General features: G+C 43.1%; 1 protein-coding gene across 1 annotated transcript in view; it reads right to left on the reverse strand.

Annotated features, from left to right (window-relative positions):
* ERG (ETS transcription factor ERG) overlaps positions 1–528 on the reverse strand; it is a 147,672-nt gene extending 147,144 nt beyond the window's left edge. Inside the window, 1 exon segment of the mRNA XM_050711654.1 lies at positions 370–528. The gene's annotated coding sequence lies outside the window, so the exon portion shown is untranslated.
* Positions 529–15,000: the final 14,472 nt, after the last annotated feature.

Consider the following 15,000-nt stretch of genomic DNA (forward strand, 5'->3'; position numbering starts at 1 on the left):
GGAAATTGAAGGACAAGCGCGGGGTGCGGGCAGCGCCTCAAGCCGGGCTCTGGAGAGGGGATGGATGGAGAGGGGCCGCACCCGGAGCGGGGAGCAGCCTTGGGCCCTGGCAGGGCGCTCACCTGGCACACGCACAACACACACAGCGCACACTCACGCAACACACGCAGCGCACACGCCAACGGGAAGCCCGGCGGGAGGAGGCAGGACCGCGGCGGTGCGCCCCGTCCCATCCCATCCCATTCCATCCCATCCCATCCCATCCCATCCCATCCCATCCCATCCCATCCCATCCCATCCCATCCCATCCCGTCTCGTCCCTTCCCGTCTCGTCCCATCCCGCCCGCTCGCCGCCCCGGGGCTCCTTACCGGGGCACCGCTCCTGCCCGCCGCCGCGCTGCCCCGGCCTCCCTCGGGCACGCCTCGACCCCCGCCGAGCCTCCGGGCATCGCCCTCCGCCCGGTCACCCCGGCGCTTCTCAGCCAGCGGTCAGCGCCGAGAGCCGGCGTACAATGCAGAGAACCCGAGTACTCCCTTAATTAAAAAAAAAAAAAAAAAAAAAAGATATAAAAATAAATAAAAAAAATTAAAAGCGTCTCAGTTTTTAAAGCAGAACTACATAATGTATTAATTGGTTGCTATTAGCATGCAGTTTTATTGAGCATAGCACACAGAAGTCTGATTGTGAGCGAGGAGTGTTTTCAATGAAAGTGGAGTTATTTTAGCTGCAGACATGTTTACATTTCTGTGGTTTAGTCTATAACTTTCTCTTTTTCTTGCTTCAGAATTCTGCTCCATGAAGCAAAGCCCTTAGCTCCCAGACATTCCAAAAAGTCTGCCAAAATAATAGAAAAAAAAAAAAAAAGAGAAGAAATAAAAAAAAAACACACACAGAGACCCCCAAGTCTGGGTCAGGCTCAGGGCTGGATATGGGCAGAGTGAGCATACCCCCTCCTCACTCTCTCTCCAGTCGAAAAGCCTTCAGGGCTCCATTTCCTGTTTTTAAGGAAAAAATAAAGCGGGTCTAGGACTGATTTTAGACACTGCCTAGACCAGGTCTGGTGGGTGCCGAGGACCTTTAACTCTCTCGATGCCAAAGGGTACCAGATAGTGTGCCGATCACAGCAGACCACATGCTCCCTTCCTTCCGAGAACTGCCCTGGGAGCATGGTGGCTTTGGACCACACTGCCTTCGGGTCTAAGAATATGACCTGAAGGTCCTGAGCAACAACCTAGTCCACGTCCAGCTCAGGTAAGCAGAGCAAAGAGCCGAAACACCCCAAAAGTGGGACCTGCTGGAGCAGCACCCACCTATGGCAATCTCCCGGAGAGCCCGCACAGTCCCTTCCCTGCGGGTCAGGGTGCAGGGATGGGGAACATCTCGCTTCCCTCCTTACCTGCCCCTGCTATAGATAGATGGCGTCGCTCCTGTGGCCTGAGAAAGTGGGTGTGAAAACATCCCGAGCTCTCAGGCATTAAGTCCACAGCGTAGGAAAATCAAAACGGAGCAGTTTGGTTAAAATTAGGAACATGAGCTGGTGAATGAAGCAAGAAGCTCGCGGACACTTCCCCACAAAACTACCAAGTCGAGGTTTCCACTTAGAGGCTTGCTAGGTTATTATATAAATAGAAACAGAACGATCAGAATAAAGCATCCCTGTAATGAAGGGCTGTGCCTTCAGCCAGTCGGGGGAAAAACATGGAGAGGTGGCAGGACAGAGGATGCTGCTGCAGGAGCAGCAAGGACCTGGCTGCTGTGGCCCTGGGGAGGCCTCGCACATCCCTGCCCTGAGCATCCTGCCCTGGAGCAAGACAGAGCCTCCAGCAGGGCCAGGGAGGAAAAAACAGAGCCAGGCTTCTCAGCCAGCCATGAAGCCATGCCCCCCCCTGCCCCCAACACTTGCCTCTCAAGCTTGTCCCAAGCATTTTTAGGTACCCCCCTCTCTTCCCCCCCTTCCCCCCCCCCCCCCCCCCCCCCATTTTATTTTACATGCCAGATGACTCCTGCATATTTGGACCTTTCGCTTTTGAAGAAGCCAGAAAGCATTATGATTTCCTAATGCTTAAAAAAGAAAAAAAAAAGAAAGAAAACACCTTTCCCCCAAGATGTTTTGTATTAATTTAAGTATTGGTTCCTGGTTCATGTCAGGCCCTTTCGCAATGAAATGTCCTGCGTGGGCTGTCACACCTGCTAAATATAATCCTCTCTTTCTTTTGATATTCTGCAAAGGGCCTTTAAAGGTTCACATCCTTCAGTCTGGAGATTTAATTGCTTCATCTCAGATTTTAAAAAGCCTTGTAAATTTCTGAATTTTGTCGATTTCAAAGCAGAGGAGGGGGATGCGATGGGGATGTGAGGGTTGTGAGAGGTGATGCCGAGTGCCCTGTGCCACGCTGACACTGCCAAGCCTCGTAAAAGCCTGGAGCCACCGTCCTGTCCAGCAGGTCCTGCTCTTTGGGGCAGACAACTTTAGCTGTTTTTATGACTTACCAATGAGTTAAATATGAAAATAGTAGCCTATTTCGCTATGGTAAATGCTCACCAGGGAGGAAATCACAGATTCTGTTTTATAGAAGGTAATGGAGTGAGATTACCTGCACTAATGTACTTAACCCTTCAGAGAGCATAAATCTCGCAGGAAGACGGCCCTGAAACAAGTCGGTCCCCAAAACAAACTATGGCTGGCAGTGGTTTTGTCCCCACGTTGTGCCAGTGGCACCAGGTTTGTAGGGTTGTGGGGTGATGCTGTGCTCTGCCCCCTGCCTGGGAGCAGCAGGGGCTCCCGGATGTCCTGGGGAAGCAGGGACAGAGCTGTCCCTGCCCTGGGGACAGAGAAGGCACAGTAGGACGGGAGGCAGAGCTGCTGGTGAGCTACCAGGGCTGCTGCATCCACACAGCTCTGCTGCACCCACAGACACCCGTGGCAATACACAGCGACCACAAACAGCCCTGTGAAAGCACATCACACATCACTTCCATCAATGTGAATGACAGAGTGGAGAGGGGCAGTGGCTCTCATCCATCACCTTCAAATGCAGAGTCCCATGCTGTCACTTCCGTGCTGATGCAAGCAGGCAGCCACCCAAAAAGATAGGAGATGGGACATGGTTTAGTGGCAGGACTCAGTGAGTCAGGACGATGGTTGGACTTGGTGATCTTGAAGGTCTTTTCCAACCCAGATCATTCTGTGATTATGATTCTGTGATGGAGCACCTCTTGCACAGCTGCTCTGCCTTGTTGTGGTCAGGAACCAAGGTGTAAACCACTGCCCAATAAACCCACTTTCCGATGATCCTTTACACCTCACCTGTGCAACCTAAAGTCTTCCGTACAGCCTAGGAAAACAGCAGAGGATGGGGCAGCCAGCAGGCAACTGGAGCCTCTCCATCTGTGCCACCAACCCTCACAGTGACACTTGATGTCCCCCTCTGCCACCAGCCCCAGCTCACATGGCCCAGCAGCTGCCCACTCAGCTGCTTGCTCTGCCATGGCAGCTGGCTCCAAAACTGTCCCCTGTGTGGGGACAGGACCTGCCCTGCAGCCTCCTCCCTGCAGCTTTCGCTCACGAGGAAGAAGAATGTTTCCAGGCGTTTTTTGTAGATGAAGACCAGGCCTTAGAGCACTGCCTCTTGTTAAGAAGTGGCCTGTGGAAAGGAAAAAGTGTTCATGTCATTCTCCATCTCCTCAAACACAGTTTTCAAAATGCAGGTCTGAAATGAACAATCAAAAAGACCAAATTTTCACATTTGGAAAATGGAAAAAACATAACCAGCTCTTTTCCTCTATTTCTTTCAAAGCAGCGGACCTATGAAAATGCATTTCTCTCGTAACAGCCTACAATAACTCACAGTCCCCTAATGTCAGCACATGTGCCTTCTCGCTTGGGACTGGATCACTTTAGTGGTACACAACTTACCAGGGTGAGCCCCACCCCGTGGGGAAGGAAAAAGTTTCACAGTAGTTAAAAACTGGACCAGGGACCCACTTACATCTCATTCATCAGCATGCCTCCATTTCTTTTAGCAATGGGCAAATACTGTGCAGTGCTTGGAATTTCATAGAAGTTTCAAGGTTCTGGGTCTTTTTGTTTGTTTCAGAACAGAAAAAGAGGAACTATCACTGCTCTCCTGCATTACAATAAATAAATAAATAAATAAATAAAGTTCTTTGTCCAGCCCATAATTCCTGGGTTACCTCCATGCCAATAGCTGAAGAGGCTTCTAGATTTGCTCTGCTTAAAAGCCAGCAGGACAGGCTGTTAAAAAAAAAAAGCATGAGAAACTGGGGCTGGGCTTGTCACAAAATTATGTGGGTTTGGACAAATCACACACCCGCTGTTTGCTGCTGCTCCAGCACTCGTGAAAGTGTCTAAGCCCTACCTATCTCACAGGCATTTCATCTCCAAATCGTTAAATAGAACTCGTGAAAGAAGGATATTAGTGAAAAGCTAGTAACGATAATTATCATAGATATTAACAATAAAACAGAATACATGACTTTTTTTTCTATTTATATGAAACAAGATGAGTGCAGGGCAGATTATTTTATTTTTTACACTGTGTAACATTCCTGCCTCACAAAATGGAGTTCTGGCACCTGATTTGCTCAGTAAAATCCAGGAGAATTAATATTTTATCTATGGATACACCATTAAGATGAACTAGTCTGGCAAAAAAAAAAAAGAGGACACATTTATAACTATTACCTCTCACAGGTGTGGATGACATTCACTAATAAAGGTTCTCTCATGCAAAAATGACATTTAAATCAAGAGAGATAGACATTTATATTGATAAATCTTATTGCCTAGGATTAACAGGCAACTATTTTTCAAGTATTAGAAAGGGTGACTTTTAGATCTAAAAGTCATGGATTTCTTTGAGTCACAAACTGAACCCTGACAGTATTTTGGCAGTCTATGAGAAGCCCACTGGAGTGAGAATCACTTTTAATTAGGGAAAGAAAGAACATTTCATGTTAAAAGCTCTAAGGAGGCAAAAGAGACCACTTTGTTAGGAGAGAAACTGGAACTTACCTGATTAAGTATGTGGTTAGATAAGCTATTCAGACTAATAGGCTATAGGTCAGCAGCATATTCAACACCAACAGCATATTCAGAACTGCACTATCAATTTAAAACAATTCACACTGCTTTCTAAACAATTGACTAAAAGGAATGGGAAACTCCTTCTTTGTTTGCATTTTTCATTTTTGTTATTTTTTTTTCTCTTTAAACTGATAGCTGAGATTAAAACACAAGCAATGTGTTAGCAGGAAAGGTCTAGACTTGAGACTCCCATGAAGTTCAGTGGAGTTTTTATGAGTCCACAAGTAATAGTGGAAGAAATTCAAAAATGTCAAAGGTCTGATCTGGCCCATGGGAAAACTTGGATGCTTGCCTGGATCCCTCCTTAACTCTCCAATATGAGAGGAAACTGTCACCTCTCTTCCATGTATTTTTGGCAGGTAAGTCCCAGCCTAGATAAAACAGAAGATCAGAACAAGAAAATCTGAAAAAAAAAAAAAAAAAAAAAAAGATCAAATAAACTCTCTGGTGCACATTTCAGCACCTAGAGCTGAACTTCAGATTCATTCCCAGTTTGGGGTGGGAATGTGAGGGGCAGAACTTGTGTCTTTTCATACTTTAGCCAAAGCATTTCCCCTTCCCTCTCTAAAGGGGCATTTCTCTGCATCACTGCCTGGATCGAAGGAATAACTCATATGATGAATCAACACAGAAACGCTGAGCAGTGCATCTCTGCAAGAACTGCAAACTTCTTCAACCACATGGTGAAAATTAAAAATAAGAAAGCAATAAGTTGGAGCATTTTCAAAGGCCAGAAATACAAAGCTAGGGTAGGTGACAAAATGCCATAATTTCCAAAGTATGCATTTATTTACCAGGGTAGAATTCAGACAGCATGCAGAAATGTCTCTGGTTAGAATGGCTGTTTAAATATAAAAGGCTCTAGATAAATAATGCATGAAGAAAAGCCTGACCCAAAATAAAATACTTGAACTGTTCAGTAGAGAGTGATTAATAAGTTTGAATACCATAAAGTTACTTGCTTATTATTTACACATCCTTACATTTTTACATTCCCTTTGATTATTTGGCATGTAGCAGTCTCTGAGGAGGCCACAGCATACTACACATGTAGCTCAACATAGATTCAATATCCAAATAAGTCACGTGTTTGTAGGATCTAAATCTGTGAACAGATTGAATTGTCTCTCTTCTTTACATTAGTCTGCTCTTCTGTTTTCTGCATTTGTCATGGTCCCAGCAAAATTTTAATTTTGCCTTCAGATGTGTAAAATCCATCCTGTGTTGATGTACATGTGCCCATACAGCTAGACATATGGCTTTGGCTAGTAGACTTGCATACACAGCTCTAGGAAATGTGGCTCTAGCATAGAGATTTAGTTCTTCCTCTACACCTATCTCTGTGCAGCCATCCCCATATCCCTCATTTTACTACACAATTCTTTTACTTAGGCATTTAGCACAAGTTTCGACACCGTTTCTTCATTGGATGTGCCATAAAACAGACTAACACCTGAAATTATAGTCAGAGGCAGAAAACAACCTCCCCTGGAAAACAAAAATCTCAGGGATATGAAAATAGGAGATCCGTGATTTTCCACAGCTAAAATTATGTATGCCTACGTATGCACACACACATTTATTTTCACACCTACCTTGTAGCATCAATGCAAACAAGTTCCATACACCCTAGAACTGACAGACACCTAGACTGCAGCAGGACAATCTAGGTGTCCATCTCTGCTGCCCTGCCGGTGCAGGTGCCTTGCTGGAGAGGAAGGGAGAGGCCTCTGCAGAAAGTGACTCAGCTCTGGACATGACGCTGAATCACTCTCTGGGTGACCACAGTGAAGGGAGAGAACCACCCCCTGCTTTCAATGCTGAATTATGTGTGTGAAGTAGATGATGGTGACAGGGCCACTTTATTTTCAGGTTGAAGTCCAGTACATGGAGATGTGGGTGGTACATCCGTGCGTGGGGATGGACATGCTGTCACAGATGCTTCTCAGGCAGCACCTTCGTGGAGGTCTCTGTGCCTGGCTGGTTGGTGGAACTTGCCCTGTGTATCCCACAGCCCCCAAGTTTTTTCAGTATGAACAATTTTTTTTCCACGTTTCTATCATACATGATCTTCTGAAGCAATGAAACACAAAGAACATGTTTAATTTAAATTTTTAATTTAAACACAAAGAACATGTTTAATTCAGGTTAGCCATGTGGACTGGATTAAGTCTATTTGTCTTGTCACAGGTGAAAAAACGGCATGCTGAAGACCCATTTCTTTTTGACTTACAGTCTCAGAAAACTTTGGATTATCCCGCAAAGGGACACACTTTCCTTGATTTTGTATCTGAGCCCTTGAATTAAATGGAGAACACTGAAAGATGCTTATGGGTCAAGAGGGGACCAGGCTCACATGCGCTGCTTATTACAAAACGCAAACTATTCAAAAGTGTATCTCACTTCTGAAATATCCTTCTGACACTGTGGTTTTAAAGCAAAGTATGAGAATAGGCTCTTCAGACCAAGAACTGATTTATTTTGTCAAACAGCACACGTAGCATAGGTGTGCTAGACATAATGATCTGTCAGAATGGGGCTCATGAGAGATGACAATTTCCCAGGGCAGCTATGATTTTGCATGAAGTCTGAAGAAAGGCTTTGCTTCTCACCTGTATGTATTTGATGACATTCATGAGCAGAACGAAGATCAGAACAAGGCCCTCCATGCTCTTGAAAATATTAGGAGGAATGTCCAGAAATATGCAATAGATGATAACAAGAGAGGGACACAAAACAACTGTAAGAAATCCTATGGTTTTCACTATCATTCATCAGATTATCATAATGGGTCCCATCTGGCCTTAAGATTTATGAATTTGATACAGTCTAGGATAGAGGCTCTGTAAGAAAAAAAAAATGTTGCAGAGACTCACCTCAGTCCACGTGTCAATATTCTATCCTGATTTACAGCTCAGAAAATCCCTGTTTTAGTGAAATGAGGCCTTACTTTATGAACTGTGGCAAGCCTGAGGCCAGTACCATGTTGAAATTAAAAGGAAACGCTGAGAGATGGTTGCTGACAGGGAACCCAGCATTCAGATTCAGCAGCAGCATATATCTATCTATAGTGTGTATACCATACATACACACCAGCACAGGGCTCTGCCTTAGCAATTGCTTTGTATTTCACTCCCTGTCACTGTGCAGCCATGTCATGGAATCCAGGAGATACTTACTGGCCCCTTCAGCATCTGTAAGGAAGGGCTGCCCAGTGCTAAGCTTTTTTTTTTTTTTTTTTTTTGTTCCCTTTTTGCCAAATGTGGTATTATAACTTAGCCTTCTTTCTGCAAAGCTCTTTGAAACAAAAGGATGAAAACCACTTCCTGTGATCACTTTAGATATCAGACATATGAGAAGAAAACACACTTATATTTCACTTGACTTCAAATGTAATTGAAAAGGTTTCACAAACATTGAGTTATTTTGCAGACTGCTGTCATCATTAGCAATTTCACAGCGATCTTCATTTTGAACAGGTAGATTTTGGCATTAGTTTCCCTTTGCATGGATGAGAAACTATTCGCACAATCATTTCAAACATTTCAAGCATTTCACATTTTACCGTGATGGAAAAATGGGTGAAAGTATTGAAAAGTTTGCTAAAGTAGGTGGATGATCTTTTAATGAAAAGAACAGTTGGTTCTTCAGAAGCATGGGAATTTTTAGCAGGCATTGCATGCTTTCCCTCAGAAATGAGTGAAAATGCTTCTGTTTTTCCAACTGATCTGCCATTTATACAAAAAGTGGGCAGAAGGGCACTTTTCAATGGCAACAGTCATTTTTTTGATAGCAAACAGAAAACTTGAAATTAGGTGTTACAAGAGTCCAGGTAAGAAAATAAACTTTTTTTTTTTTTTTTTTTTTTAAGAAAAGAAGAACATGAAACAAAACAAAACAAAACAAACAAAGTGGGATTTTTTTTTTTACAAATGTGTTTCTTTGCTAAAGCAAGAGCCTTTTCTGTTTTGGATAGAAATAGCCACTGCAGTGCATGCAAACTGCAGCAACATTCCCAGGACAAGTCACCAGAAATGCAAGTCAGAGAAAATCTAGCCTTTTGCTTAAATTGTGCAAAAACTTCTTTCTGTGGAAATTATTCCCTTTTGATCTTTTTCATTTTCTTGATGTAGAAAGAAAACAACTTAGAGTCAAATAAAAAGCTGGGAACACAATAAGCAGTCTAAAGCTATATCACACTAGATAAAATTCCCTGGAATTATCTGTGAATTCACTGAAACTCTATTTTTTGTTAAAGGCAACTGCTTTGTTGAGGATGTAATGTATAGATTAAGACAGTACACTTAAACTCCAAAGTCTCCTTGGAGAGTTCTTTCTGGTATAAATCTGCTATCCTTTAACTTGGATTATAAACAATCTACATGATATGCACCTGGTTCTGGCAGGGTCTATATTATTTCACTCCCAAAAGCAGCTTCATAAAGAGAACACACTGCATTTCAACAGCAATATAAATAATGTTGCAGTTTGGGATCTCTTGTGCTGCTTTCATTTTTCTTTCTTTCCTTTTCATCTGTGCTGAACCACACCTCTCTAAAAATACTCACTTTCTTAATGAAAACCATATTTTTCAGCATTTTTTTCCCTGCGTGTGCATGACCTGTTGAAATGCCTGCACAATCTTTAATGTCAGCTTCAGACGACACGTGTCTTATGAAAGTCTGGGACCCAGCTCTCGTCTGGGCCTCCGAGATCTGTCCCACATCTTTATGAGAAAGAGGGACAAAACCTTCTGTTTTTGGCATTTTATATTGGAGTCTGCTTTAAGCTTGGAGAAAAAAAAAATAGCAACGTAGAGTCTAGACAGAAGAGATTGGGTTGAAATCTGGAAGCTATTCAGTGAGGCTACGGCACATGGCAGCTTGACTGCAGCAAGAGATCACATTACGCTGCCTAATTACACATGAAAAATGTACACATCACTTTTCTTAAATGCTTGGAAAAATAGATGTTCAGATGGCAATTGTGAGCCGTAGTAACAGAGCCAGTTGCGCATAGTTGGAACGCTTCACAAATGGCATTTCAAAAGCCTGCGGTTTTGTTTTTTTTTTTTTTACAATGTAATTATTTTTTTGTGTGTGTGTTCATGAAACAAATTCTAAAAAAGGTATTCTAAATTTAGCAGATGCTTGCCCCGGAGAGGGAATATGAAAAGGTGAAAACCCAACATGTAAGTAGAAAGAGTGAGGGCCTGATCCTGCTTCCTTGCCAGCCAAAAAGGAAATGTGACCCAACTTGCTTGAAAGTACTTTGGCCCACAGGCCTTGGTCCAGCGAACTCCTGCTCGTCTGCTTAACTTGACTTAAATGGCCTCAAACATTTCCTCTGTTGCTGTAAGCAAATCCTATGGTTTATATCTTCAGTTGGCGCTGCTCACGTGAGTAAAGATAAGCAGAGGCCCAAGTGTTTGCAGTACCTGTGGCCCAGAGATTATGTGTTTATATTCTTGTGCCTATGAAATGTTTAGAAGTTTCTTACTTAGAATGGACAAAGAGGAAAAAAATCTCATTTGAGCATGAAAGTCTTCTGTCATCATCATCACCTCCTCCCAACTTCCTCTCCCCAGGCCCTATTAATGGGTCCTGTTTTTACACCACTCCTGCGATGCACTTGCCCCTTTCAGTGGTGTGCTGAAATAGTTCAAGAGAAGTTTGATGGAGTCATTATTTTGCTTCAGTCAGCTCAAATTACATATGCTCTTCTTTTTAGCTTAAACACGAATGTTCGAAGAAGACCACTCCTAGGCAGAAAAAAGTTTTCCAAGCTATTTCCAATGATTTGCTATTTCAGTTCTTCGGTGCTAATGAGACGTATAGGAGTGGACTTGGAGGAGATGTTGCTGTGTTTTTCTGTCACCAAGACTTTGCTTTTCATAGGAGAAAGTTCCTCCAAAATCAAAAATCAAAACAACAACTACAACAACCAACAACAAAAAATCCTGCAATCTAGGCACAGGATGGCACTTGTCTCCTCCTCTTCCATATGAAAACACAAATGTCAGACTTTGACTTTTCCAAGGGTGTTTATATACTGAGCTTTGTCCAATGTGGTGGCCTCTGTATCATTTTGAATGTTTCAGTCAATTCAGTACTTTCAAAAAGAAATGCCAGTGGGCATGGAGATACTGTCGATACATGCCCCCAGCCTGGGGCAGGTTTCTCCCCCTGTGTGCTCAGCCAGGACCTCCAATTAACCACCTGCCCTGAGTAAGCCCCACTGTGGCCACCAGGCTCTCCCCTTGCCTGCACCCTCCACGTGCCTTCCCCAGCTCCATCTCTGGAGTGGGTGGACAGCCAGAACTTGGCTGAACTGCTGATCCTGCCAGACACAGAGGAAAGAACATCTTGTAAAGTTTCACTGCTGTTGTTATTATTAAATCGGACAGAGCATGAAGTAGCTCTCCAAGCTATCTGGCAAAACTGACCTGCAGAAAAGTCCTTCAGGACAAAAATGATAAGTTCTGGATATAGGAGGAAGCTTCCCAGTTCAGGGAGATGAATTGCACTGAAATGGCTGCTTTCACCCCCAGTGTGGTTTACTGCACTGATTATTTTACCACAGTTCTCCGCAGCACCTTCCTCATTTTTTCCCTTTTATGGCACAGTTGAAAAAAAAATAATAAAAGAGGTGCTTTGCTGCTCACACAGCCTGCACTAACGGGGATCCCACCACAGCCAGGCCAGACCTTCTTCTTCTCCCGGGAAGAGCAGGAGCCACAACCACATGAAGGCCCATGCTGTTCCCCTTTGAAGCAGGCAGGAACCATTGTGGGCGAGGGCTTCCTCCCCAGGCTGGCCTCTGCAGGGGTTTGGGGCAGATGGACAGGCCTCGTCACTGAGCAAGGAGCTCAACCCTTGCCTCCCCTGGGCATCTTTGCACTGTGTATTTTGCATGCCGCTGTGGTCAGGGGTGGCGGCACCAAACCCTGAAAGCCCTTCAGCAAGCTATGGGCTCGTCCTCTGGTAGGGTCAGGCTTGCATGTAATTTATGAGAGTTGTGGTAGGCCGGCTACTCACTCACTGTTTGCCATGAATTTTAAGTAAAGTTAATGTTTTCACTTCTGCTCGCCTTCTGCAAAGCCGCTGGTGAAGGAGGAGGAGTGATCACAGGAAACAAAACGCTTCCTTTGGTCATCCCTTTAACCACAGCCAAGCTATTTTTAACAAATCTGATTAAAAATTATACAATGCTGTCTTTTCTGGAATCTGCTTTACTGAACAAGTACAAAATAAACCAAGACAGGAAAAATGCACCATTTGGAGCAGTTCTTTTGCTGCAACCGATTTAGCAAAACAAGCCACAGAGGAATGAGAATGGCTTTCTAGAACTGCTTCCTGCGGTCATCCCTCTCTCTGCATGGAAGAGAGGAATATTTTAAGTTAACCAGCTGTTTCACTTCATACAATAGTAAATTATTCTAAGTGTTCTGGTCACCAAAAAGCACGCTCTCACTGAGGTTATTCCCATTATCAGTGCTATTTGTTTAATTTCTTGCTGCAGCCAGCTTTAAACAGTGTCTTTTCAAAATGTTGTCAAATCCACGGGTGTGTGTTCTACAGAAGGGGCTAAATCTGACCTGAGAGATCTGGGTGTGGTAGATCCCTTCCTGGTGGGATCTGCTGGGACAAGAATTGGACTGAGGGACTCTTTACACAAATATTTGTCAAGGTCCCAAATTTTGTAATTGCTATTACCACTTTATTTACTATCCATAAATAATTATACATTTGGAAATCTTATCACCAAATCTGAAAAATCTCTGCTTGAAGCTGTTTCCATTTAGGTGCCAAGAGTTAGGGCTGGTGAAGATGGTCTGATATGACTGTAAGCTTTCTGTTCACTGAGGTATCTTTCACCATCATTACATTAGCATTATTCTTTATCAGCTACTGCTGACTTGATTAGAGCCAAGGTATGACTCTACAAATAGAAAGACTGAATTTTATACTGAGAGATTATGTACAAATGGACAGCACATCTGAGCTGCAAATAAAGACATAAAAACATAAATTTTGTCCCTAACCTAAAGATTTAAGTGCCTACATCCAAATTATTTCAGTGGGGACTGAGTGCCTAAAGACCTTGATGGAGCTCTTCCTCTGCATCTGAAGTGAAATTTCAAGGTAGTATCAAGACTGGAAAAGAACGAGTATTTCCCAGGAACAGATATCCTTGCCACACGAAAGAGGATGTGCTTTGGACTGTTGCTCTCCCTATCCACAAACATTTTGTCTCTGTTTGCAAAATCACACTTGAATGAACCTACATCTTACGAGATGTTCAAGGAAAATATCTCTGGAGAATTGCCCCAAATCCAGCTTCACAGAATAGCAAGGGGAGTTTAAATAGGTGAGCTTAGCTTGGAGGAATCTCATTGTAGAGTTGGCAGGGGAGGGGAGCAGGGAATTTAGCATATATGTCACCTCTTACGTGTTACTACTACCAATAAGAGAGGCAATGTTCATTGTAATGATAGCTAATGTACTGAAGATCCCATTCATTTTGTTTAGGCTTAAAAAAATAGAGTAGTTTGTCAACAATCTAATCGATTATTGATTTGGATCAGATAAAATGTTAGAAATAAAGGGCTCTATGCTCATTTATCAGTCCTTGAGATCCACCAATATACGCCTTGATGTGCCACAGCGTTCCTCCTGTATTGTATATATGTGTTTTTGTGTAAAAACATGAGTTTATCATCAATTATATTTTTTGAAGTCATTGCAATAATTATTACAGAAGATGCCAATCATGGTCAAATATTCTCTGAAGACTTGCAAGTGCTTGGCTGGGAACAGAGTCTGAAAGCTGTCTCTTGGGCTGTGCATTGCAATTGGTGACTAATTCTGTGACTGAAGTAAAACAAGTGAAAAAAAAACAGCAATAAAGACTCTAAAATGGTCAAATCCTGTCTGGTGTCTGACCTTCATTTTGCTAACTCTATGACCCACATTGATACAAATGCCTTAAGACAGATGTTTTAAAAGATTTTTCAAGATTTTAGACAACTATCACTTATAAGAAACTTAAAGTACATTGTATCTCCTGATAAATAAAACATTTAGAACATACTCTCACGTCTCTGAAGATGTACCCCAGAAACTTCAATATGATATCTGAACATCTTTCAACCATGCATAACAAATGTCAGGTACAACTGATCCCATATTTCTCTCCCCAGGAGAATCACGTGTCTCATGACTTTTACTGGTAGGGCTCATTTCTTTTTTTGTTAGTGATCAGAGGATGGAGACTGCTTAGATATTCAATGATATAGTTTTCCAGGATGCTTTTTCACTGCTTTTCTTTCCTTCAGACTGCCATAGATCACTCCAGGAGATTTGTATTTGAAGGTGAAACTGTTTCTTTCTCCTTTAGAGCTGTCTGCAATTTACAGTAACTTGAAGAGATGAAGAGGAATGGTTTATTGGAAAATTATTGTCCTTGTAGCTTTCAGGTCAGGTTCTCAGAGGGTTACCTCTTCCATGAACTAAGCTATGGACTATCTGACATTTGTAAAAGCAGCAGAGCAGCCCTCTACCTGGCACCTCAGGTATCAGTGACATGTTTCTGTGTTCCCAATGACCACGTAACAAAGATGCTTCCCTTGTAAGTAAGACTGAGCTGTAGCTATCAAGCTTTAGAAAAGAACTGCTGGCTTGTGCTATTATCTAGGTGCACTGGCGTGCTCCAACTTCATCAACAAACCATTTGTAGTCCTGAGGGTAAAGAGGCCAATCTCTCTGTAGGCATCTCTTGGTAAAGGCTCTGGCCATCAAAATGTCACTTCACATCCCAGTGCTCTCTTTGATTTGGAGGATCGGTAAGACAGGTATCCTGCATTGTTGTCCAGTGGTTCCCTGAGAAGGTG

Source organism: Cygnus atratus, chromosome 1, assembly GCF_013377495.2.
Source record: "Cygnus atratus isolate AKBS03 ecotype Queensland, Australia chromosome 1, CAtr_DNAZoo_HiC_assembly, whole genome shotgun sequence".
Classification (NCBI taxonomy): Eukaryota; Metazoa; Chordata; class Aves; order Anseriformes; family Anatidae; genus Cygnus; species Cygnus atratus.